Source organism: Sorex fumeus, unplaced genomic scaffold (genome assembly GCF_029834395.1).
Source record: "Sorex fumeus unplaced genomic scaffold, SorFum_2.1 ptg000047l, whole genome shotgun sequence".
In the NCBI taxonomy this organism is placed as follows: Eukaryota; Metazoa; Chordata; class Mammalia; order Eulipotyphla; family Soricidae; genus Sorex; species Sorex fumeus.
In genome coordinates this window covers 43,618,300-43,645,434 of record NW_026606104.1, presented here as the reverse complement: position 1 = coordinate 43,645,434, position 27,135 = coordinate 43,618,300, and the positions used below count along the sequence as shown (strand labels likewise).

At 44.3% G+C, this 27,135-nt stretch overlaps 1 protein-coding gene across 1 annotated transcript in view; it reads left to right on the top strand.

Moving 5' to 3' along the window:
- Positions 1 to 27,135, top strand: part of WASF2 (WASP family member 2) — an 89,032-nt gene that overhangs the window by 419 nt on the left and 61,478 nt on the right. The window lies entirely within an intron of this gene.

Genomic DNA, 27,135 nt, shown 5'->3' with positions numbered 1-27,135 from the left:
GTGACCTTGGGCCAGTCACTTCCCTCCCCAGATCTCAGTTTCCCCATTTGTCAGATGAAGGCTTCTGCAGGCCGCCGTGCACGAGTTGGTTCCCTTGGTTTGGCTTGAGTTCTTCCGCCTCAGTTTCCATCTCTGGGCTATCTCTGGGAGTGCAGGTGTCCTTTGTGCCACTTCCGCCAGTCAGCCCGTGGCAGGACAGCGGCGGGAGGACCGGGTGACACGCGAGTGAGCACGGGATGGTCTGCAGAACTAAGACTAAGAGAGTCGGAGGGAGAGAGCGCTTCCAGGAGGTGGGTTTGAGTTGTCTCTGGGTCTCCAGGATTTCCAGCAGGGAGGTTCTTCATACCAAAGGAGGAGGAAGAGAAGGGTTTATTTGTGGCGCTCCTACTACGTGTCATATATATATATATATATTTTCTTTCTTTCCATGCGGGGATGGGAGGTTGGGGTGGATCAAACCCGGATCTTCCTCTTGCAAGCCAAGTGCCCTACCCACTGTACTCTCTCTCCCGGCCCCCATATTAATTCTTAAGTTTTACAACCACCCGTTGGAATTTACAAATCAGGAAACTCAAGTTTCAGAGTTAAGTCATTTACCCAAGGTCACCCAGTAAGGTGCATTGCTTGCTAACTTATTATTTATTATTATTATTATTTCCTCTGGGAGTGGGTGGGGGGGTGGGGAGGAGATTGGATGGGGAGTTACTGTCCACTTAAAAGTTTGCTTTGCCAAAAATAGGGGGAGGTGCGTGCTCCCAGGTGTTGGGATTTGGAGACAGATTCCATCTCTGGGTGGTTGATGGTAAATCCATCCCTCTTGTTCAGTCAGTGAGTTGGAAAGGATCATTTCAACATTGTAGAATGTGGCTTAGAAATATGAGCGCTCAGTTTGAATTCTGGCTGGGTGGCCTATACAGACTTGAATCTGGATTCTTGGTGCCAGCCTGCATAACTTCCAAGGCCACATTTTCTTGGGACAGGAGGAATTTCCTATTTGTTAGCTCAAATGTCTTTGGATTCCTGGGGTGAAAGGTTCAAAAGTCCACCTCTGATTAAACCTAAGTTCCTTTCTTTGTTCTCCCTCTTATCTGACTTCTCTGATGAGTAAAGGTTATGGACTTGGGATAGGAGGTAATTAGGTATTAAAATTGAAGTCCTTGATTTTTTTCTAAACGTCAGAGCTTTTGGTTAATCAAAATGGCAGGATCCACCGTGGGTATTGTTTTCATATGTCAATGGTAGGGGAGAAAATTGGAAGAGGAAGTTGCAGAGAAAGAGGGCGTTTCTTAGCAGTGGAGCCAATATGTATTTCTTTGTTTGAAGTTCTAAAACGAGAAAGGCAGCAGTTGAAGGAGGAAGGAAGGAAAGAACTGTGAAATTCTCCTTTAAGACTGTCCCTTCCCAAGACTTTGCTTTCATAGAAAAATTTTATTGTAATTTGTTCAGTGTTCAATGTCGAGATAATTTTTTTAAAAATCAGGGGCTAGAGTGATACTACAGTGGGTAGAGTGCTTGCCTTGCATGTTGCTGACCCAGGTTTGATTCCCAGAAACCTAGAGGGTCTCCCAAGCCCCCACAAGGAGTGATCCTTGACGCAGAACTAGGGGTAGGTCCTGAACACCTCCAGGTGCTACCCAAATCAAAATGAATAAAAATGAAAACATATTATTTATTTACTTGTTATTTCTAGGTCATACGCGGTGACACTTAGGGGTTACTCCTGGTTTTGGAATCAGGAATTACTTTTGGTGATGCTCAGGGGACCATATATGATGCTGGGGATCAAACCCCACTTGGCCACGAGCAAGGCAAGCGCCCTACACATTGTACTATGGTTTCAGCTCCCAAATAAAAACATTTTAGGGGCTAGAGAGATGGTACAGCAGGTAAGGCACTTGCCTTACACACATCTGAGTTTTATTCCGGGTGCCCCACATTGTTCCCTGAGCCTTCCAGAACTGATCACGAAGCTCAGAACCAGAAGTAAGCCTGAGCACAGCCAAAAAGACCAAAAACCAAAAAGAAAAAAATTTCGTTTTGTTTTTGGCCCACACCTTGCAGTTCTCAGGGCTTGCTCCTGCTTTTGTGTTCAGCTATCACTCCTGGTGGGGCGTAGTGGATCATTTGGGGTGCTGGGATTGAACCTAAGTTGGCCACTGGTGTAAGTGGCCTACCCACATATCCATCCAGCCCCTGGTAACAATTTTTTTATTCCGGTGCTCTCTTTCTTTTTGTTTCGGAGCCTCATCCAGCTGTGTTCAGAGCTTACTATGTCTCTGTGCTCAGGGATCATTCCTGGTGTGCTTGGGGGACCACATGGGGTGCTGAAACTCAGTCTGATGTGTGCAAGGCAAGCACCTTAACTGTTGCACTATGTTCTTGGCCCTAAGTTGCTTCATTTTTATTTCATAAGCATTGATCTGTTACATAAGACTTATTTCATAAGCAAAAGGATTATAAATTTGTGGTCTGAGTTCCTACTCGAAGTTACTCTGTTGTGAGCGTGACTGTAGTTAAACTCTTTAGGACAGTAACTTTGTCTTACACTTTTTTTTTTTGTCTTTTGGGTCACACCCAGCGATGCACAGGGGTTACTCCTGGCTCTGCACTTAGGAATTACCCCTGGCGGTGCTCAGAGGACCATATGGGATGCTGGGAATTGAACCTGGGTTGGCCGCGTGCAAGGCAAACGCCCTACCCGCTGTGCTATCACTCCAGCCCCATCTTACACTTTTTTGGGGGGATGATGGTGGTCTTTGAGCACCTGATGGTCTTTGGGACTGACTCCTGGCTCTGCGCTGAAGGATCACTACTGGCACTGCTTAGGGTACCATATGTAGTGCCAGGGATTGAACCTGGCAAGACAGAAACCTTACCATCTATACTGTACTATCTCCACAGTCCCTGAAATGCAAATATTTTTATATGGGTGAGAGAGTCAGGGCTGCTGGGCATCAGTGATGCCTGGGGAAGAACGGGAAAGTTGTAATTTGACTGGTGTCCTATAGTGTTTTGTTAACTGAAGAAATCAATGACTATGCAATAAGTCAGAATTGAACTGAAAGAAGGAAAGAAAAAGAACAATGAGGGAAATAGGAGGTGATAGCTATGAAATTGCCTTACACACCTTTAAAAATTATTATTAATTTATTTTTTATTTTTGAGTGTTTTGGGTAATGCATGTCAGTGCTCAGGGGCTTCTCCTGGCTCTGCACTCAGAAATCTCTCCTGGTGGTGCATGGGGAACCACATGGAATGCCAGGGATTGAACCTGGGTCATCCACACACAGGGCCAACGCCCTCCCTTGTTGTACTGTCCACTTCAGCTTCCCCCTTTAATTTTTTTAATTATTTATTTCTTAATTTATTTATTTTGATTTTTTGGGTCACAGCTGGCAGTGCTTACGGGTCTGGTGGTGCTTAGGAGACCATGGGATGTTGAGGATCATACCCCTGTTGACTGTGTGCAAGGCACATGTCCTACCTGTTGTACTGTCACTCCAGCCCCAGGCTCCCCTCTTCCTTTAAAAAAAAAATAATTATATAATTTGTTTTGGGGCCACACTTGTCAGTGCTTCTGGGTCTGTGCTCAGGGGTCATTCCTGGCAGGCTCAGGGACCATATGAGGTGCTGGGAATTGAACCCAGGTCAGCTGCATGCAAGACAAACACCCTGCGTGCTGTATTCTTACTCTCCCCTGCCTGACCCTTGTGGGGTGGGGGACATACTTGGTGGTGCTCAGGGGTACTCCTAGCTCTGCACTTAGAAATTACTTCTGAGGTGCTCTGGGGACCATACGGGATGCTGGATATTGAACCCGGGTCTGCCACTAGCAAACTATCCCCCTCTACTCACTATCCGTTTCTCTGACCCTTGCTGCTTTACCTTTGATGTCCCTAAATGGATACTTTGTAACTGAAAGAACCCTGGTTCTCTTTAGGGATTGTTTCTCTATACTCAGTGTTTGTTGTTTTGTTTTGGATCATAGCCTGTGGTGCTCAGGTCTTTCTCCTGGCTCTGCACTCAGGGATCACTCCTGGCAGGTTTGGGGTAACATGGGGATGCTGGAGAATGAACCTGTGTCAGCTGTGTGCAAGGCAAGCAGCATAGCTGCTGTACTGTCACTCTGGCCCCAACTCAGTGTTGTTTTGTGGTGGGGAACACTTCTTGTACCTCTGGGCACTGTGTGTTATGCTAGGGATCAGCACTAGGATCTGCCATGTGCAGGAAGTGTCTTAACTCCTGTACTGTCTGACCCCTAAGTAGTATATATGAATGGTTTTATGATAGATTGGTCAAGGGAGTGGTCCTTGATGCCTCAGATATTCATAAATTCATGACAAGTTTGTAGCAACATTTGGGGACTTCTCTTTGCTTTGGCCAACCCTCAGTGACATAATATTATAATCATTCATGTCTTAGTCACCATTAAAGTGAAGTTGAATGAGTGTATTTTTTTTCTGTTCCATTTGAGTTATGAATGGTACTCTAGGGAATTCAAATGTATAGTTATGAATGGTATCTCAGAATAGTTACCATTTATGCAAATGAAAAACACTTCTTAACTTAGAAGCCAAACAGAATTGAATTAGAGGAAAGAGAAGAATAGAAGCAAGAATTGTGGAATGTTTTCAAAGGAAATAATGTTCAGATATAGCAGAATCTCAGAAAAATTTCATCTTTATCGTTATTTCTACTTACTAATAAGAACAGTTTGAGATTTATGCGAAAGACTTAAACTTTTTGTGTGATACTACTTTTTCTGCTTTTTTTTTCTGGTAAAATATTGGAAAATCTTTTACTTGTTAATGAATTCCAATTGAATAAAATCAAGTTTCATTTTTTAGAATATTCGAACACTTTTGGGAAGAAACAGTGGCTCAGTTTTTTTTCAAGTGAATATATATGTGTGTGCACATATCTGCACTTAAGTGCGCATGCATGATGTGACTTACAGTTACATTTAAGCTCTGTAATTGCCATAGTAGAGTAACAAGAGTTCTTTGACTCATAAGCATTTAGAATTGAGATCTTTCCCTTGCTGATTATGGCATTGTTCTAGCAAAAAGCTCAATTTATGTCTTGAGAAATTGTGTTTAGCTGTGTAGAAGGGACTGGAGCAATAGCACAGCGGGTAGGGCATTTGCCTTGCAAGCGGCCAACATGGCCGACCCGAGTTTGATTCCTCCGCCCCTCTCGGCAGAGCCCGGCAAGCTACCGAGAGTACCTCGCCCGCATGGCAAAGCCTGGCAAGCCACCCGTGATGTATTTGGTATGCCAAACACAGTAACAATTGTCAGTAACAATTGTCACAACGGAGATGTTACTGGGCCCTCCCGAGCAAATCGATGAACAGCGGGAGGTCAGTGTCAGTGTGTAGAAGGAGGTTGTAAGTTGTAACTATGGATGTTCCTTTATTCTCAATTGACAGCCATATATAAGGTTGTTTTTTTTTTTTGTAGATTGCTGATAAACTTTCAAGAATAGCAGTCCTGGGTGGGGCTGGGGGGAGATGGCCCAAAAGACTGGAATGCATGATTTGGATGTTGGGGGGTCCTGGGTTTGATCCTGGATACTGGTTGCTAATCTGAAAATGCTTGGAGTGACCCCTGAGCCTGGTATAGCCAAAAAACAAACTAAAAGATAATAGCATTCCTGATAGCTAAGATGGAAATAGAAGTGTAAGACTAATTTCTACATTCACTTTACCTTTTTTGGGGGGCTGGAGGTTGGGGGAGGAGGTGGGGGTTGGACTACTACCAGCTGTGCTCAGGGCTTACTCTTGGCCCTGTTGTCAGAGATCACTGCTGACAGTCCTCAAGGGGACACATGTGATGCCTTATTTTGCACTTAGCCAAAACGGTTCCATGGGATGGAACCGTTTTGACTAAGTGCAAAATAAGTGCTTGAAGACTTGTAATGTGTTTGTGGCTCTATCCTTTACTTTTTGCGGGTGTGTGGTGATGCTCAGGACTTACTTCTGGCTCTGTGCTCAGGGATCATTGCTGGCTATGCTCATGGGACCATATGCGATGCGGGGATTAGACCCCCAGCTCAGCCACATACAAGGTATGCGCCCTACTTACTGTACTATTACTGCTCTGGCCCTGTCTGCCCTTTACTTTTTAAAGCTCCTTCAGAATTTACGGAGTAATAATTTGCATAGTATATTATTCCTGCCTTGATATGTACCATTGCATTTAGTACCCAACCCTTGAGATAAATTGTATTATGTTTGTAGTTACGTTTTATTTTGGGCCATACCTGGCAGTGTCAGGGGTTAATCCTGGCTCAGTGATTTGGGTTGCTTCTGGTGGTACTCTGGGCACCATGTGGTGCTGGGGATTGAACCAGACCTCCTGCATGCAAAGCATGTACTTAGCCTAATGAGCTTTCTAGAGCCTCAGTAGCTACGTTTTATAGATAAACAGTCTCGGAGAGTTTAAGTAATAGCCATAAAGTTACTCAGTCAATAAATAGCAGGCGTTTGAATCCTCTTTCTTTAATGGGTTTGTTTTTTTCTCCTGGTGGTACTCAAGACTTATGAGGTGCCAGGGATGGAAGCCAGGGCTCCAGCATGCAAAGCATGTATCCCAGCACTTTGAACCATCTCTCTGGCCCTTAAGGAGACAGAATATTTACCTAATTTTTCAGAGTTTCCTCACGCCCCTTCTCTACTCAGTCATCACTGTTTTTAGGTCATCATTTTTGACTTTATCTTTTCATATTAATTTCACTTTTTCTTTTGGCCACACCTGGCAGTGCTCAGGGGTCACTCTTGTCTCTTCATTCAGGAATTACTCCAGGCAGTGCTTGGGGAACCATATGGGAAGCCAGCGATCCAAACCAGGTCAGCCACGTGCAAGGCAAGCATCCTACCTGCTGTACTATTGCTCCAGCTCCTTAAGTTATTTGTAGTTTTTTTTTTGTTGTTTGTTTGTTTGTTTTTGGCCCCCACACAGCTGTGCTCAGGGCTCACTCTTGCTTCTGTGCTCAGGGCTCACTCCTGACAGTGCTCTGCCTACAGGACCATACAGGGTGAAGTTGATTGAACCTGGTTCAGCTGCAAGGCAAGCTCCCTGCTTGCTGTACTGTTTTTCCATCCCCTAAATTTTGCCTTTTTTGTTCTTAATATGACTTTCCTTGTGTCTGAAGTTCTGTGTTCATAGTTATGGAGATTCATCACGATGATGTGTGTGTTAGTATGAACTCAGGAAGGGGCGGGGGTCGTTTTTTAGCAGGGGAGGGGGGAATCGGGCCACACCTGTGGGTTACTACTGGCTCGGTGCTGCAGGGTCACTCCTGGAGGTGTCTGGATCTAATTGGGCCTCTCTCATACACAGCGTGTGCTTCAGCCTGTTGTGCTATTTCTCTGGCTGATTTATTTTTTATGAATCTCATTGCACTTACAAAATAGTATATAGTCATTGCAGCAAATCACTAACTGAGAAGTAAATAAAGGATGGAACAGTGCTGGAGAGTGGTGCATAAGGTGCTCCAGTGCAGGTGGCTCCCTTGGGTTTGATTCCCTGTACTTGGGAATCATGAGGAGTGACCTCTGAGTGCGGACCAGGAGTAAGCCCTAAGCACCGCCAGGTGTGGCCCAACCCCCACAAAAATAAAGGAGCAGTTATTAAAAAAAAAAAGAACAAAGCATTTCCTCAGAATTAAAAAAAAAATAGTGCCTTTGTGGAACCCAGTGCCTCACACTTGCAAAGCTTTATCACTGAGCCTCATTCCACAGTCCCTCTCCAGATTTGGTTTTATTTCTGCCTTTTCTGTTATTTATTTTTGAGCCTCATCCTGCAGTGCTGAGGGGCCACACTTGGCTCTGTGCTTAGGAGTCATGCTTGGTAGTACACAGGGGACCATATCTTGATTTGAACCAGTCACAGCTAAACCTTTATGCTAGGGAAGTCTCTTAACCTTTGTACTCTGATCCTTATATCCACTGGTACTATTTACTTTTTTGTTTGGGGGCCATACCTGTGATAACCAGGGTGTTATTCCTGGTTTAGTGCTCCAGGCTGCTCCCATCAGTGCTCTGGGGATACTTGGTGCTGGGGACCAAATTCAAGTCTTGGATTGGTGAGATGCTTGTTTTTCATCTGCCTGACGCTGGCTCCATCCCCCATGTTGTGCATATGGTTCCCCTAGAAATCCCCCAGGAGTGATCTCTGAGCACAGAGCCAGGAATAGTCCCTGCTGGCCACCAATAAATAAATAAAAATAAAAGAATTAAAACAAACATACTTGGTTTCTTATATGCAAAGCATGCACTCCAACCCTTTAGGCTTCCTTTTGAGACCCAGATGCTTTTTAAAAAACAAATAAGGGGGCTGGAGTGGTGCACAGTGGGTAGGGTGTTTGCCTTGCACGCGGCCGACCTGGGTTTGATTCTCAGTATCCTATATGGTCCCCCGAGCACTGCCAGGAGTAATTCTGAGTGCAGAGCCAGGAGTAACCCCTGTGATCGTGGGTGTGACCCACGAAAGTAAAAACAAACAAGCAAACAAACAAACGAAAAACCAAGGAGCCAGAGTGATAGTATAGTGGGTAGGGCTTTTGCCTTGTAAATGGGCCACCCGGGTTATATCCCTGGCATCCCATATGGTCACCCAAGCACGACAGGAAATGATTCCTGAGTACAGAGCTAGGAGTAAACTCTGAGGAACACTGGTGTAGCCCCCCCCCCAAAAAAAAACCAGAAAACAAAACAACCCAAGGGGCCAAATTGATAGTGCAGCAGGTAGGGCACTTGCCTTGCATGTGGCCAACCTGAGTTCAATCCTTGGCATTGCATATGGTTCCCTGAGCACTGTCAGGAGTAACTCCCTGAGCATTGCTGGATGTGTCTCCCCCACCCCCTAACCAAATAAAACCCTACACATTTTCAGAATTATTAAGTAGAGACTGTCATTCCAGGATCTCACCATTGAGCATTTTGATCTTTTTCTCTGTTTTTTGTTTGTTTGTTTTTAATTCATTAGCTAAGACTGTAAGTTGGGGTTTTTAAGCTTTCCCCTTTTATAATTTGAGGTTATAATTGACATACAGCTTTAGTTTTAGGTTTATAACAGTAATTCATGATTGTACTTTGAGTTTTTCATCACATTAAATCTAGCATCTTCTTTTGTACATTGTTACAAGTTTTTTTTTCAATGAGAATTTTTTAAACCTACTCTCTGCAACTTTCAAGTATGCAGTGCAGTATTAACTGTATTTATTATAGTCCGGGTTTCCCCTTCTTTATTAGGTTTGTCACATCCTCATTAATTAGTTCTTATTATTTCATTGTTCGTGCTTGAGGCCATTCTAAATCTGAATAACTAGCTGTTAGTCACCTTTGCTGAGTTGGCCTCATCTGACAACATTTTTTCAATGCTTACTATATACTTCTTTATTACTTGCCTCATTCTTACATACCTAATATGCAGCCTTTGTTACAGAGTAGGAGGCAGTATAGTTCTCCGGCTCTGAGTATACAGATTCTGGGATTGAGACCATTTGGGTTTAGATATAGACCCCTTCATTATAATAGCATTGTATGTAGCTTGGGCAGTGGCTCTTACCATCTATCTCCTAGCTTCAGTTTTTTATTTCTGTGTTTGCTTTTGGGCCAGACTCAATGCTTGGGGGTCGATGCTAGGGATTGAACCTGGACCTTCCATATGCAGAGCATGTGTTCCAGCCCTTTGAGCTATTTACTTGGCCTCAACCTCAGTTTTTTTTTGGTGGTCCTTTGGGGGATGGGAGTATACTTATCTGTGCTCAGGGCTTCCTTCTTCCTTTGCACTCAGGAATTACGCCTTGTGGTGTTGAACTATATGAGCTACTGGAGATGGAACCCGGGTTGGCTATGTGCAAGGCAAATACCCTACTCACTGTACTATCACTTAGGCCCCCCTGCTTTTTAACATTTTAAGATTTGAGAGAAAATTTGTATTTACCCCATTTTATCTTTTGTTTCATAGTAAAGTGTTCTTTATAGAGAAAAAACCTTTATTATTAACATTTCATGTTTGTGGGGCTGGGGATGGAACCCAGGGCCTTACACATGTAAGGCAGGTACCCTACCACTGAGCCACATCCCCTGCCCCACAGCTATTATTTATTTATTTTTAAAATCTAGACTCCCATAGAAACCTCTGTCTTTTTGGTCTTTTTTGTATACCTTTCTGGGCCTTCTATTTTACCTTTTTGGTGCTATGATAACCACAACTGCACATTCTATTCTAGGTACAGATACACTTTGGTTTGTACAAGGGTAGGATAATGTGTTCTGTGTTTCCAGAGCTTTCACAGAAACAGCCAGTATTTTCTTGCTTTTTTGTAACTGTATTCATGATATAGTCCAGGAACTCTGAAACTCTTCTCTTGTAACAGGTAGCTTTAGAGCTCATCATCTGATAATTGTAGTTGGACTTTTTTCCATGACTGCATTACCGTATTTTGGCCTACAGAGAAGCTATTCTTAATATTTTTTGACGCACAAATTCGTACCATCATGCTTCTACCTGTTGCCATAGAGTCACCTACAAACTAGGAAGATTTCACTAGTGTTTTTCTAGATAATTCTTAAAAATATTGCTTGTGATAGGTTAGAGCATCAGTCTCTAGGGATTGGTGGGGGAGGGGGTGTTTGTTTTTGCATCTTTAAAGAAGGGTCTGTATTAGAACTCTCATTTCTCTTTCTAAGTGAATTCTCGGGGGGGGGGGGAATGGGCTTCTTAAATCACATTTATATGCTGTTTTCAGTAGTCTGTGGAGAGTTTAAAATTTTTTTAATTTAATTTTTACTGTGCTATATATTCCCTTACCTCAAGTATATCTTTATCTCTGTCTATCTATCTGTCTATTACATGAAATCTTGTGAACAGTAGGTTCTCTGTAAGGTTTTGTTGTATTAAATGTTTAACACTATGGTACTGCCCAGTATTGAGTTAGCAATTTAGTACTCAGCAAATTTGAGTACCAACCTGCTCTGTGCCATGTAATTCAGTGACATGGTAGATAATAAACACAGAAATAAAATATTACAAGACTGAAATGTTAGAGAGTAAAATAGAGTATTATAATAGATACTAATGGAGGATTTTAGGTAAAGGTAGCCCTGAGAAGCTTCACTGAAACAGACTGAAACTGAAGAATTAAAATAAGTCAGCCAAAGGTATGAGCCGGGAGTGTGGGGGCGACTAAAACCTCATGGGAAGGGGGGCGTTTCGGTCCGCCCTTCATGCCCTACCGAGGCCACCAGTTGCCCCCACGAGCGGCTCTCCAGCACGGCCACAGCCCCAGAAGCACAATGACCTAATGCAGAACCCAGCAGCTTGGAGCAGAAAAGTGAAAGGACTATGCGTTAATCCAGGCAATCATTTCTGCCCAGAGGGGAAAGGGTGTTGCTCCCTTCCGCCCTCCTCCCTCTGGAAAGAAAGATGGCGGCCACATGGGAGCCTTGTGGACAGCAGGTATGAGCCGGGGGTGTGGGGGCGACTAAAACCTCATGGGAAGGGGGGGGTTCTGGTCCGTCCTTCACGCCCTACCGAGGTCACCAGTTGCCCCCCGCGAGCGGCTCTCCAGCACGGCCACGGCCCCAGAAGCACAAGGACTTAATGCAGAACCCAGCAGCTTGGAGCAGAAAAGTGAACGGACTATGCATTGATCCAGGCCATCAAGTCTGCCGGAGGGGAAAGGGTGTTGCCCCATTCGCCCTCTCCTCTCTGGAAAGAAAGATGGCGGCCACATGGGAGCCTTGTGGACAGCAGGTATGAGCCGGGAGTGTGGGGGCGACTAAAACCTCATGGGAAGGGGGGCGTTTCGCTCCGCCCTTCACACCCTACCGAGGCCACCGGTTGCCCCCCGCGAGCGGCTCTCCAGCACGGCCAGGACTCCAGAACACAGAAACCAATTTCTTAACTATCTGACTTTCAGTAGAAATACTTCCAGGGTCAATAGGTAAAAGAGCAGAAATCCAAAACCAACATTTAATTCTTGAACCCAGCCGTAGAAAGCAAATCACTTCACAATGCTTTTTCAACATGTCTGATTTGGGGGGGGGGTAAACTCTAAATAATAGTGGTGAATCTTTTATTGAAACAATGAATCTAATCAAAGCAGATAGAGTGTTAACTAGAATTCATCTGCCTCACAGGGACGGGGAGGGGTGGGGGGTGGGGTTTTATTGGGGTTCTTCATGGTAAAAAATAAGTATTGGTAAAGGGAAATGTGTTTGATATTTGCATGACTGAGACATAAACCTGAAAGCTTTGTAACCTTTCCCACTTAATCACTTAATCACTTAACTTCCCGTTAGTCGTCGATTTGCTCGAGCGGGCGCCAGTAACGTCTCCATTTGTCCCTGTCGCGTGCTAGTGTAGCCCAATGGCATCTCTTCGCTCCGGGAACATGGAGGGCCTCAAACCGATCGTTCATGACCTTGACAAAGAAGTCTGACCATCTGGTAGGTGGGCGGCCACGCGGTCTCTTGACATCCCGTGGAATCCAATCGGATTCGTGTCTTCTTGTCTCGGTCAGACCAATGATGTCGTACTTGATCATTCGCGCTTGTACCATCAGGTCCTCGATGGATGCATCTGATGCTAGCGTACGTGCATTGAAAGTACAGACGATCATTTTTGTCTTCCTTCGTTGTGGCAGCCTAGGTCGGCCTTGAGATTTTGTCGGCCTCTCCTTTCTCATCCTTCTCAGTGCTGCCATGTCGGTGAAGCCTTCAGGGTCAGGTGAATGAGACCAGTTGTAGTTACTGGTTTTGGCATATCGAATACACAGTGGATAGCTTGCCAGGCTCTTCCGTGCGGGCGGAATACTCTCGGTAGCTTGCCAGTCTTTCCGAGAGGTATAGAGGCTTTTGGGGTGACCTCTAATCACCCTTAACCTTTCCCACAGTGATTCAATAAAAAAAAAAAAAAGTCAGCCAAGGGACAGGAGAGATAGTATAGAGGTTAAGACACTTGCCTTGTGTGCAGCTCACTTTGATTCCATTCCTGGCACCACATATGGTCTCCTGAGCACCACAGGAGTGATCCCTGAGACAGCTAGAACCAGGAGTAAACCCTGAACACTGCCAGGTATGACTCAAAACCAAACCAAACCAAAAAAAGAAAGAAAATGAGCTTGTCTCACACACACACACACACACACACACACACACACACACACTAAATGATTGGGCCAGAGAGATCGTACAGGAGTATAGGAGTTACAGTCTTTGACTTGCATATAGCTGATACTGATTCAATCCTCAGCACTATGGTCTCCTGAGCACCTTTGTGAGTGACCTCCAAGTGTATAGAGCTGAGAATAGCCTGCCCTGAGCACCGCCAGATGTGGTCCAAACAACCTCCCCACCAAAAATGTACTAAATTATTATCTGGATTATAGAATTTCAGCTGTTTAAAGGCTTAAATTAGAACTGGTGCTTTTATTTTATTTCTCACATTTAATATTTTTTTCTTTCTGGGTCACACCCAGTATTGCTCAGGGGTTACTCCTGACGCTGCACTCAGGAATTACTTCTAGTGGTGCCTGGGGACCCATATGAGATGCAGGGGATCAAACCCAGATAGAACTCCTGCAAGGCAAATGCCCTACCCACTTACTACTGCTCCAACCCTCAAATTTGCTAAGTTTTAGTGTATGGATGTACTGGTGCAATCACCACTAAGGTCAACATCATGGACATATCTTTAACTCCTAAATATTTCTTTCTGCTGTTAATTTTCACTTTCTTCTGTCTTGATGAAGTAGCAGTGCATATTTGTATATAAATGTATCAATATTGTATTTTGGTTTTTGAGATATCACTTGTCAAGTAGTTTACTCATTTTATTTTTCTGGTTTTGGGGCCATACATGATGGTGCCCAGGTATTACTCTAGGCTCTTAATTCAGGTACTCAGGGATCACTCCTGGCAGGCTCAGAAGACCATATGGGGTACCAGGGTTCGAATCCAGGTTGACCACATGCTAGGCAAGAGCCCTACCCTCTGTATTATTGCTTGGACTCTAGAAACTTATCTTTCATGGTAAAACATTGTTCTGGTCCTTTGCCTTCCTTGAGATTTTTTTCTTTGTTGCCCTCAGATCATGTGTCTTTCTGTTTATGTAATGGAGGTCATCTACTTTCTTATGTGTTTATGACAACTTCCACATAACTACTGTTTTTGCCTCAGAAACCCCAGTTCCAGGATTCTTACTGGATTCTTTTGACACTTCTGACTTTTCATGGACTCTCTGGTGTTGGGACTCACTTCTCATGCTGGATGGCTTGTTTCCTCCTTGCTTGTGAAACATGTTTAAAGCTTTTTAAGGGTGGACTTCACATCTTTTATACACATTTTAATAATGGAACCTTTGCATTTCTAAGAAAGATACTTAATGTACCTGGCCAACATTTTCCTTTAGGATCTGTACTTCCTTATAGGTTAAAATGAGATCAATACACTTAGCTTCTCATTCCCCTCCCACCCCCTGCCCAGTCCTCTTGTTGCCCTTTCTCCTGGCATACATATTTCTGTTTATTAGCTCATTTAGTCATTTATGCAGCCCATTTCAGGACTGATGCAGGTTTGCTAAGTACCAAAGAATGACTGTTTTTCCAATCTATCCAAATAGATACTGTTACTGTTGATTGCTACAAAATTCCTTTTTCTTTAGACCAAGAACTGTAGTCATTTCATCCCCTCCTCCCCTCCTTTATTACTTTATTACTCTTCCTTCTAGTTTCCTTCCAAACTCATTCCGTTATGCTGTTGCATAGGTGAGATGTATATCACCTTCCTAAATATTCTGTAATTTGTACCTACAGTTGTGTGGCTTCCCCTGCTTACTAAGGTGCAGCCATGGCCTGGTGTTATAGATTATGTGATACGATTATCTTTATAGCTTTGCTTCCCGTTACTTTTGTAGTGTACTACTCTTTCTTTCTCAGTATGTGTCATTATTTTCTGCTTATGTGCCTTGGCTCGCGCTGTCTGTCCAACCTCAGATAAAATTCTTCTAGTCTCAGACCTGGCGCTTGGCTCCATGGCAGAAGGGCCTCCCTTGCGACCATGAGTCCGGGAGTTTGCTCTTGGTGCCTCCTGTGTGTCCCAAGCACGTAGTCCCTGTAACTCTGATATTTGGGACCCCTTGTACTGCATTAGAGTATTTCATCTCCAGTGTACCACAGACAGGTGCATATGAAGACTACAACTGAAAATGTGTGAGCACTGCAACCCCGGACATTCTCTGCAGCCAGTGTGTGTGCTCTCCAGCTAGATTGCAGCCCTGGAGAGCACCACCACCAAATGAGTGAACTGCACGTTGTCTGTATGACTACAGCAAAATGTGGATGAGGGAAAAGACTGTAATGCCTTAAGATACAGTTTGTGGACCAGAGAGATAGCTCTGTGTGATGAGTGCATACTTTGCATGCAGGAGACCTGGGTTTGATCCCCAGCATTACATGGTCCCCCCAAGCACACAACCAGGAGTAACTCTTGTATATTGCCGAATGTGACTCCAAAGACAGGACAGAACAGGAAAAGTATCTCTGAATGTTCAAATCCTGCTTATTTTAAATTAATTGATTAATTTGGGGGGGCATACCTGGCAATATCCGGGTGTTACTCCTGGCTCTGCACTATAAATTACTCCTGATGGTGCTGGATAACCAGATGGGATGCTGAGATAGAATCCAGGTTTTTTCCATGCAAGACAAGCATTCTGGCGATGCTCAGGGGTCACTCCTGGCTCTGCATTCAGGAATCATTCCTGGCGGTGCTCAGGGGACCATATGGGATGCTGGGAATTGAACCCGGGTTGGCCGCATGCAAGACAAATGCCCTACACACTGTGGTATCGCTCCAGCCCGTATTTGTTTTGATTTGGGGCCACATTGGGTGGTGCACAGGGGTTACTTTTGGTGGTGCTTTGGGGACCATGTGGTGCTTGGCGTAGAACTCGGGCCTCCTGCACTGAAAACACGTGTGTTCAACCACAGAGCCATCTCTGGCCAAGCCCCATTATATTAAGGTTTTGTTGTTGTTGTTTTTTGTTTTTGCAAAACTGGGAATCGGGCTGGAGTGATAGTATAGTAGGTAGGGTATTTGCCGAGCACACAGCTGACCCAGGTTTCATCATCAGCATCCCAGATGGTCCCCCGAGCACCACCAGGAGTGATTCCTGGCAATGTTGAGCGTGTTGCCCCGCCTTGTATCCCCCAACCCCAGAAAAAGAGAAAAAGATGAGAATCAGATGCAGGGTCTCACATGTGCAGCGTCTCACACGTGCAAACTAAGTGCTCCTAGGGTCAGGATAAGTCTTATCCTTGGCCCTCCCATAATTTATTTTAATAAATTTTCATATATTCAAGAGCTCAGAGTATATAGATTTAACTTTCTTATTAACATTTTTTGAAAAATTTGAAACATACACAAATATAGAGAGGATGATAAAAAATAAACCTTTATACATTTAGCTCTTAGCTTCAACAATTATTCTTGATTGTCTTGGACATCTATATCTACATTTTCTCCCTTACCACCTTAATAAATTCTTTTTCTGGATTTTGGGCCACATTTGATTGTGTCTCTATGCTCAAAAATCATTTTTGGTGCAATCTGGGGAACCTTGAAGTGTTCCAGGGATAAATTCAGGTCAGCCGCATGTACTGCAAGTGCTCTACTTGCTGTACTAACTCTCCAGCCTTTATCATATTGTTATTATTATGTTGTTGTTTTTGAACTGGGCTGGAGCGATAGCACAGCGGGTAGGGTGTTTGCTTTGCACACAGTCAACCATGGCCAACCCGAGTTCAATTCCTCCGCCCCACGCGGAGAGCCCGGCAAGTTACCGAGAGTATCTTGCCCGGTCGGCAAAGCCTGGCAAGCTACCCGTGACGTATTTGATATGTCAAACACAGTAACAAGTCTCATAATGTTACTGGGCCCGCTTGAGCAAATCGATGGACAACGGGAGGACAGTGACAGTGACAGTGACAGCCCAGCAATGCTCAGGGCTTACTCCTGGCAGGTTTAGGGGACCAGCCAGGGATTGAACTGGGTTAGCTGTGTGCAAAGCGATTGTCTTGTTTGCTGTGCTGTCTCTCTGGCCCCTTTATCATCTTATTATTATTTTGCTTTTGATTTTTGGGTCACACCCAGTGGTACTTAGGGCTTACCTCTAACTCTATGCTAAAGGATCATTCCTGGGGGGGTTGGGGGACCATAGGAATCTAACTCAGATTGGTCACATACAAGACAAACACCCTACCTGCTGTACTGTCTCTCCATCCCCCATCCCTATATTATTTAAAATTGTGAATTATTTCAGTAGGTAGCTTTGAAAGATTAAAAAGTAAGACACTTGGGCTGGAGTGATAGTACAGTGGGGAGGGTGTTTGCCTTGCATGCGGCCGACCCGGGTTGAATCCCCAGCATCCCATATAGTCCTCCAAGCACCGCCAAGAGTAACTCCTCTGAGTGCAGAGCCAGGGGTAACCCCTGAGCATCGCTGGGTGTGACCTAAAAAAGCAAAAAAAAAAAAAAAGGAAAAAAGTAAGATACTTGTGTTTGGGGGGCTGGAGCGATAGTACAGTGAGTAAGGGCACTTGCCTTGCATACGTGCAGCCAACTCCAGTTTAACCCTTGGCATCCCATGTTTCTCCCCTCCATTTCCCACGCTCCACTTCCCTGCTGCTGTCCCCCTCCCCCTCCCCCACAGCCAGGAGTACTTCCTAAGTGCAGAACCAGAAGTAACCCCTGAGCATCACTGGGTCTAGCATAAAAAGCAAAATAAATAAATGGTTTTAGGTTTTTTTTGGATAGAGTGCATACCTGGCTGCACTCAGGGCTTATTCCTGGTTCTGAACTTAATCATTCCTGTTGGGGCTTGGGGTACCATAGGTTGTGTTACGGTTCAAACCTGAATAAATCGTGTGCTGAACAAGAACTCTACCTGCTGTATTATCTTTCTGGCCACTGTGTATTTATTTATTTATTTATTCATTCATTCATTTTTGGGTGCTTAGGAGCTACTCCTGGTGTGGTCAAGAGTTGGTTGGTCCCTGGTAAATCAGTATGGTGCCAGGGATCAAACTTGAGTCACCTCTATCCAAAGTATTGCTTCAGTCCTTTGAGTCATCTCCCTGGCTCCAGGTTTCTGTGTTTTTTTTGGGGGGGGCAAGGGCGGCGGGGAGCATTTCCCAAGCAGTGCCCATCCAGCCCAGGAATCACTCCAGTCAATCACTCCTGTTGATACTTAGCAAACAGGGTAGGCAGATTGATGCTGATGCTGGAGAACCGTTGCTTCTCTAGCCTTGCAGAGCTGGGAACCACCAAGGTCACCCAGTGATGCTCAGATAGCATGTGCTACCAGGGATTGATTCTGGGTTGGACACATGCTGGGTATATGCCCTAATCACTACGTCCTGCCCCTCAGGTACCTTTTAATTTAATTTTTTTTTAAATTGATTCACTGTGAGACCTCCAGTACTTTTTAATGGATTACAGAGGCCCACAGCAATGCTGAAATAGTAGGGGACGGGTGGTACTGGGTTCAAGTCAAGGCATTGCACATGCAAGACATGTGCTCTGCCACTTGAACCACATCCTGGCCTCTTAGAAAAATATAATCAGGGCCAGGGATGTGACTTAGTAGTAGAACATAGTAGTCTTGTGCATATGCGGCTCTGGGTTGGATTCCAGCTTTGCATGCACACAGGCATGCACGCACACTCAGATAACCAGTGAATATTTAGATTTTCACAATTGCTTCTTTTTATCCTTTTATTGCTTCTACCTTCATCCTTGTCACCTCTTTTCTCTCATTTATTCCAATCAAGTTCTAAAGAAGGTTTATACATTGATTAAGTTTATATGATTTATACATTGATTAAGTTTATATGATTCCTATGTCTCTTCTCTCTTTTTTTTTTTCTCTATCCCCTGTGTTCCCCCGACAGCTCTGTCCACTTTGATAGGCCAAAGTGGTCCTGGCCTTGGCCAGGTGTTTTGGGAGGAAGGGCCACCCTGGGCTGCTTAAGAGGTATAAACACTCCTATTGGAGCGTAGAGGACCATTATGTGCTGAAAACTGAGCCAGCATCAGCTAAGGCAGGTGTCCTACCTGCTGTACTTTCAGCCCCTGAAATTAAGTTTTGTAGTAGGCACATTAAAACAGTAAGAAGAAAGGAAAAATTAATTTTAATGATAAATTTTATTAATCTGATATTTGTTAGAGCGATAGCACAGTGGGTAGGGCGTTTGCCTTGCACACGGCCAACCAGGTCGACCTGGGTTCAATTCCTCCGCCCCTCTCGGAGAGCCCGGCAAGCTACCGAGAGTATCTTGCCCGCATCTTGCCTGCTTGGCAAAGCCTGGTAAGCTACCTGTGACGTATTCGACATGCCAAACACAGTAACAACAAGTCTCACAATGGAGTTGTTACTGGACCCGCTTGAGCAAATCGATGAACAACGGCAGGACAGTGCTACAATGCTACAGTGCTGATAGTTGCAGACTTTTTTCAACATGTAGTTAATCTTGAGGTATTTTATATCCTTTTTGTTTATTTGTTTTTGGGCCACACCTGGCTTTCTCAGAGCTTATTCCTGGCTCTGCACTCAGGGATCAGTTCTGGCATGTTCATGGAACTGTTTGTGGTGCCAGGGATCAAACCCAGGTTGGCTCTGGGTCAGCCATGTGCAAGCAAGCATCTTGCCATCTCTCCAGCCCCTTATATATATTTTTTATACTAAATTTTTGTGAGTTGGTGTGTGTGTGTGTTTTATGTTTATAGCACTTAGCAGTTTAAACAAACCACATTTCAAGTACTATGTCTTATTGGCTTGTTTCTGATCCAGAGCAGGCGCCTACTTTTTGCAGTAATGTTCCATGATAGTATTATATTCTTCCATAAAATTGTACAAAGTACGTGTTGTGAAGGTCCATTGATAAAGATTTCTTCAATCCATTATTTTATAAGATGTTTGCAGAGTGATGATATTCTAATTCTATCATTTTTTTTATGTATTCACTACAGTACTTTAAAAAAAGAAAAACTTTTGGAAATCGGGAGATGTGTCAGAGTCTAGAGTGTGTGCTTTGTATGCAGGAGGCCTGAGTTTGATCCTGGCACATCATGGTCCCTTAGCACTGTGCTGGGAGGAGTAGTAGCTGAACACTGCTAGGTGTGGCCCAAAAGACTTTTGGGCACAGGGAACTTGCTCAAAGGCTGGAATGTGTGTTTTGTATGCATGAGGCCCCAAGATCAATCCTTGACTCCACCTGGGTTGACCCTGGAGTTCTCCAGTGTGGCTCTGAGCAGCACCATACTTCTTGGCCCTACCGTTGAACCACCAGTCCCTGGAACCACTGTGGGCGATCCTTCCATGCATCAAAAAACAAAAACAGTCACCCCCCCCCACACACACACACCCTGCAGATATGCAGGGGAGCAGGGATAGGAAGTTTTGGGTTTATGGGCCTTACCTTGTATTGCTCGGGCTATTCGTTGTTCTGCGCTCCGTAGTTACCCTTTGCAGTACTCGGGGAACCATATGCAGTGGTGGGATTTGACACGGGGTCGACTGCGGGGCCAGATCGATAATACAGCAGCTAGGGCCTTTGCCTTGCTTGCAGACAACCTGACTTCTATCCCCAGCACCACATATGGTTCCCCGAGCTCACCTGGAGTGCCCTGAATGCAGAACCAGGAGTAAGCCCTGAGCATTGCCAGGTGTCATACAAACACACACATACACAGAGAAAAGAAAGGGTTGGCTTCTTAAAAGTTATCACCTGTCTATTTTGTCTATTAAATATTTTTAATTTGCTCGAGCGGGCCCAGTAACGTCTCCATTGGAGACTTTGTTGTTACTGTGTCTGGCATATCGAATACTCTCGGCAGCTTGCCGGGCTCTCCGAGAGGGGCGGAGGAATCGAACTGGGGTCGGCCCTGTTGGCCGCTTGTAAGGCGAACGCCCTACCCGCTGTGCTATCGCTCCAGCCCAAATATTTTTAATAGATAACGTATTTAGATACCATATTATTGATCCTTTATTTTGTCAATGAGGAAACTGAGGGCCGAGGAAATAGTATCAGTCACAAAGATTTAGCAGCATAGTCTTATCTAGAACTCTAGCCTTTAGGCTATTAGCTACTCTGCTGTTGCTGTTTTGGCTGTTGGGTGGGAGGTGATTGTTGGACCACACCAGGTGGTACTCAGGGCTTACTCCTGCCTGTGCTCTGGGACCACTCCTGGAAAGCTTGGGACCATATTCTGTGTTGGCCTTATGCAAGGCAAATGTCCTACCTGCTGTATCCTGCTGTATCTCTTTGGCCCCACTCTTGCCATTTTTGTGGTGCAATCCTCTTAATAATTTTTAGGACAGGTGGTTTAAGTGCAATGGAAGAGCTCCTACTTTCAGCCATCAGGGGAAGGTAGGTTATGTGGGTCATTATTGGAAGTACAATCAAACCTCATTAATTTGGGCTAATTGGGGTAAGTCCTAGTGAGAGTGTTGTATGTTGTTTTTCTTTAGGTACAGCTGTTACTTTGAATCATATAGTAGCTGAAACTAGGCTAATAGTGTTACCAGGTTATTTTGTTAGGTAGAGGTCTGTGTACCTGGTTTAATGAATAGCTGAGAATGATGTGCAATTTAACTTTAATTGTATGTAAATTAGACCCCTGAAAAGCTTAAAAACAGCTCATTAAACATTTATCCTTGGAATCTTACACTGTTTTCTTAGCCAGTCTTTATTAGAGTGCAGAGGTAAACTTTAACTCAAGTCTGAATTTTTCTTGTTTCAGATGTGTGGCATCTATATTAATAAAATATAGAGAATTTTAGAGATAAGATTTGAGAAAGTACAGAGGAAGAGCATTTGAAAGTCAACTATCTGGCAGTTTAGGCCAACTGTAATGCTTTTGAGTGATCAGGAGTGTTAAGGAAGCTTTTTACTTACCCAAAACAGCATCACTCTAGAGTTCACACTTAGGGTTCATCTTAAGTCTCACATAAAATAATTGTGTATATTGAGGGATAGAGCTAGTTCACATGTGTAAGAACTGTGTTGCTTATTGACTCCATGGCTCAGAATAAGTAACTTGCCCTCTCTGAGCCTTAATTTGTTCACCAGTAGCACTGTAGCACTGTCCTCCCATTGTTTATCTATTTGCTCGAGCAGGCACCAGTAACGTCTCACAACAAATTGTGAAACTTGCTGTTACTGTTTTTGGCAGATAGACTATGTCACGGGGAGCTTGCCAGGTTTTGCTGTGCGGGCGAGATACTCTCGGTAGTTTGCCGGGCTCTCTGAGAGGTGCGAAGGAATCGAACTTGGGTCGGCCACGTGCAAGGCAAACGCTCTACCCGCTGTGCTATTGCTCAGTAAAATTGGGGGTAGTAATACATGTATTTTTAACTTTACAGACTTTTTTTGGGGGGTTACACCCAGCAGTCGTCACGACTTATTCCGGGCTGTATACTCAGGATCACTCCTGGTGGGATTGGGGGACCATATTAGATACTGGGGATTTAATACCAGGTCGGCTGTATGCAAGGCAAGCTTCTTGTATCTTAAAAGGGCTCTTTACAAACCTCTTGTGAGATTGAAAATGATTAATTAATCAAGTGACATAGTATTCATAAAATTAATGAGATGGTGTGAAAATGCTTTTTTAACTAGAACCTTTGTATTACCATGACATTATTAGAATAATGAAGATCAAGAACACTAATATATACTAATGCATAGAAACACAACAGCAGATGGAAGAGATTGAAGATACCCAGAACTTTACAGTTATAGTTGCCTCCCTCCAGAGTTAAGGAATCTTCAAACCTCATGAGTCCCTGACAATATTACAAGGAATTTTTTTTGGGGTCACACCCGGCGATGCTCAGGGGTTACTCCTGGCTCATGCACTCAGGAATTGCTCCTGGCGGTGCTCAGGGGACCATATGGGGTGCTGGGAATCGAACCTGTGTCGGCCATGTTGGCTGCGTGCAAGGCAAACGCCTTACCCGTTGTGCTATCGCTCCAGCCCCACGAGGATTTTTTTTTTTTTTAACTTTTTGGGTCACACCTGGCAATGCACAGGGGTTACTCCTGGCTCATGCAGTCAGGAATTACTCCTGGCGGTGCCTGGGGGACCACATGGGATGCTGGGAATTGAACTCGGGTCAGCTGCGTGCAAGGCAAATGCCCTACTGACTGTGCTATCGCTCTAGCCCCAAGAGGATTTTTTTTTCTGTTTTTTTTTTTTTTGTTTTTGGACCACACCCAGTGGTGCTTGATGGCTGCTTCTAACTCAGTGCTCAGTGGTCCTTCCCAGAAGTGCTCCAGATCAAACCTGGGACTCCTACATGCAAACTGTTTGCTTCATCCCGTTGAACTATCTTGCAGGCCCCGACATCAAGCTTTCATAATACAGTATAACCACTGATGTGAAGACCCCAAGTTACTGTACATTTAGTATATTCTGTTTAAGAAATAAAGTATATATTTGGGGCTGGAGTAATAGTACGGAAGGTAGGATGCTTGCCTCGTATGCTTGCCTTGTATGCCTTGTATGTGTGATCCCCAGCATTCCTATGGTCTCCTAAATATCGCCAAGAATAATTTCTGAGTGCAGAGCCAGGAATAACCCCTGAGAACCACCAGATATGGTTCCTCACCCCTGCCCTTCCAAACCCTCCCCAAAAAGAAAGAAAGTATACTGGAGTTGGAGAAGATACATAAGAGAGCTCAGAGCATGTCCTTAGTATTTGCAAAACCATGAGTTTCACCCTCTGTACCATATGGACTCCTAGCACCACTGAGATTGCTTATGGCAGCCCCTGAGTGCTACTGGGCATCTCTGGGAATGACCCAGGGAACCCTGAGCACCACTGGTATGGCCTCTATTATAGAAAATAAAGGAAAAGTACTGGGATTATAGTATACAGGACTTATGTGCTGGAACTGGATTCAATCACCGACACCATCTGGACTTAAAGCATCACTGAGTATAGTCCTAGAGACCCTTGATCACTGTGGGGTGTGGCCCTGGAGACCCCCTTATACTACTAGGGTAGAACAGGTGGTCTCCAGCATAACAGGAACAGAACAGCACCACATCCTCACAGCCCAAAAATGGAGCTGTCAGTCTGTTTGGCTGAGTAACACCAGAGTGGCCTGCAGACCACCTGAGCACCACTGAGACTCCCTTCAAATAAATATGCAGAATTTACAGAGATTGTCATTAAAATAGCTTCAAGGGTCAAAGAGATCGCTGTACGGGCTGGAGCACATGCTATGCATGCAGAAGGCCCGGGTTTGATTCCTAGTACCATATCATCTCCTGATCATCACCAGGAAGATAGAGAAATGTGGCAAAATTTTAATAATTGGTAGGTCTAGGGGAATGATTTAGGGGAGTTTTTTGTGCTATTCTTGGAACTGTTTTCAAAGTTTGGAACCTCCTTCCCCCTCTTAAGTATAGAAACAAAATTTCCCAAGTTCACACAGTTAAAGAATGTACTATTTTTGTTTGTTTTTGGTTTGAGGGCTATACCTGGTGCTTACTCCTGACTCTATGTTTAGGGATCACTCCTTGTGGGGCTTGGGTACCATATTGGGTGCTGGGAATTGAACCGGAATGGGCCTCGTGTAGGGCCTTGCTCTCTATGCTGTCTCTCTGATCCAGTAATTTGCTAAATTGGGGCCAAAGAGATAGTATAGTGGGTAAGATGCTTGCGTTGTGTGTGGCTAACCACAGTTTGATCCCCAGTATCACATATGGAACAAGCCCTGAGCACTGTACCATAGGCTAAGATTGTAGTTCGAACATACAATCCCAGAATGCATATTATTATTATTATTGTCATTATTATTTTGGTTTTGAGACCATACTTTGCTGTGCTCAGGGGTTTCTCTGGCTTTGTGCCTGGGGATCATTTCTGGCAGCGCTCAGGGAACCAAATAGGCTGCCAGGAATTGAACCCATGTGACCCTTTCTTAGGTCCCAGAATGCATATGCTTAGAAGCGATGTTGCTGTTGTATTCATAGTACTTTATAAGTGAGGTGTATCTATACTGAATTTCATTTTATCTTGGGGTTCTTAGGAAGGGTAGGGCCATACCCAGTGGTGTTGGAGGTTGTGCTCGCCTCTGTGCTCAGGTATCATGCCCAGTGGTGGTTGGGAGAACCATGTGCTGGGGATCGAACCAGGATCAGCTGCAGTTAAGGCAAGCACCTTAACGTACTATATTTCCAGCCTCTGTATTGAATTTTTTTTTTCTTTTTGGGTCATAGCCGGCGATGCTCAGGGTTATTCCTGGTTCTGCACTGAGGAATCAGAGGAATCACTCCTGGTGGTGCTCGGGGGACCATATGGGATGGTGGGAATCTAACCCGGGTCAGCTGCGTGCAAGGCAAACACCCTTCCTGCCCTCCCCGCTGTGCTATCTTTCCAGCCCCCACTGTATTGGATTTTAAATAATTGAAACTTTGTATCCTGAACATCCAACCCTTAAACTGTTTTAACACCTCTGATTTCTGGTTCTTCAAAGATACAGTGATCATATCATTTGTTGTGTATCCCTGTTTACTTTGGAGAGCAAGAGAAAATATTTTGAGTAATTTTCCTGTGTCAGTTGGTGTAAGCCAAGATGACAGACACCCTAAAAACCACTTGGAAAAACCAAGTTTTTAAAAATGTGGCAAGAACTGATAATTGCTTCATTATAATTAAATTTCATTTGGAATTTTGTTTTGTTTTGGGTTTTGGTCCACAAAAATTGGTGCTCAGTGCTTACTTCTGGCCCTGTACTCAGGGATCAGGGATCACTACTGATGGGGCTTAGAAGACCAAATGCATGCTGGGGATTGAACCTGGGTCAGCTGTATACAAGGCCAGGGCCCGCACTGCACTGTCTTATCTCTTTCCTGCCCCTGGTTTGGATTCCTATTCACCCAGTACAAATGCACTTTTTTTTTTTTAATGTCAGCAAACCTCAGATTGTCACCTGATCCACTTTGATAGTCTCTCCTTCTGGTTTTACTAATTCTTTTGCTTTTTTCCATATTGCTTGGGAAATTCTTTGTCAGACACAGTTTTCTCCAAATTAGAAAAAAAAAAGCCAACGGAAATTTTGTAGCACTTGTCTGGTTTTTAAAATACTGACACTTGGGCCTGGAGAGATAGTACAGTGGGTAGGGATGCTGCCGATCCTGGTTCAGTTCCGGGCATCCCATATGGTCCCCTGGCCACAGCCAGGAGCAATTTTTGAGTGCAGAGCCAGGAGTAACCCCAAAGTGTTTCCAAAAAATAAATAAAGTAAAATTGACACTTAAAGCTATAAATCCTGAAACATTCTTATTTACATGATTTCTACAAGGAGAGGAGCTGGTGAAATGCAACTATACTGCTCAGTTGGCTGAGAAGTGTTAATATTTTCAACTTCACATAGATACTTAGAAAAATCTTATTGTTTGGTCCTGGAGGCTGTGCAAATGTTTGCTAAAAGGGATATCAGTCTGGAATCAAAGACGTTTATGTGCTTCCTCATTGATCTGTTGCCCGGGTAGTGTCCATTGCCATTCTTCTCATCATACTTGTAATAATAGTCTCCTAGAGTTGTGTACAATTAAAGACATTGACCTTCACTGATAGAGAAGAATGTTTCTTAGTCATTCTCTATAAACTTTCAAAATGATTCCAGCACAGTCTGCTCAATATTTTTTTTCAGGGCGTGGGGGAATGGGGAGGCCTCACCTAGCGATGCTCAGAGTTTACTCCTGGCTCTGTGCTCAGGGATTACACCTGGCAGTGGTCAGGGGACCATATGTGGTACTGGAATCAAGTCAGGATCAACCCTGTGCAAGGCAAGTGCCTTAGCTGCTGTACTTTCTCTTCAGCCCCATGTTCAGGATTTTTAAAGATCTTTGCTTCTCTTTCTTTATATGGGGTGTATTAAACCAGGGACATATCCTAGATTAGATCTCAGAGAGGGTGGTTCAGGACAGAGACTCTTAAATTTAAATCAGGTAGTTTTCCCTTCTATTAGGAAAGGAAATTAGCTACCTAAACCACTTGTACTACCTTCTTCTCAAAGGGGCTGGACTGCTTGTTGGGGAAGTGGGCA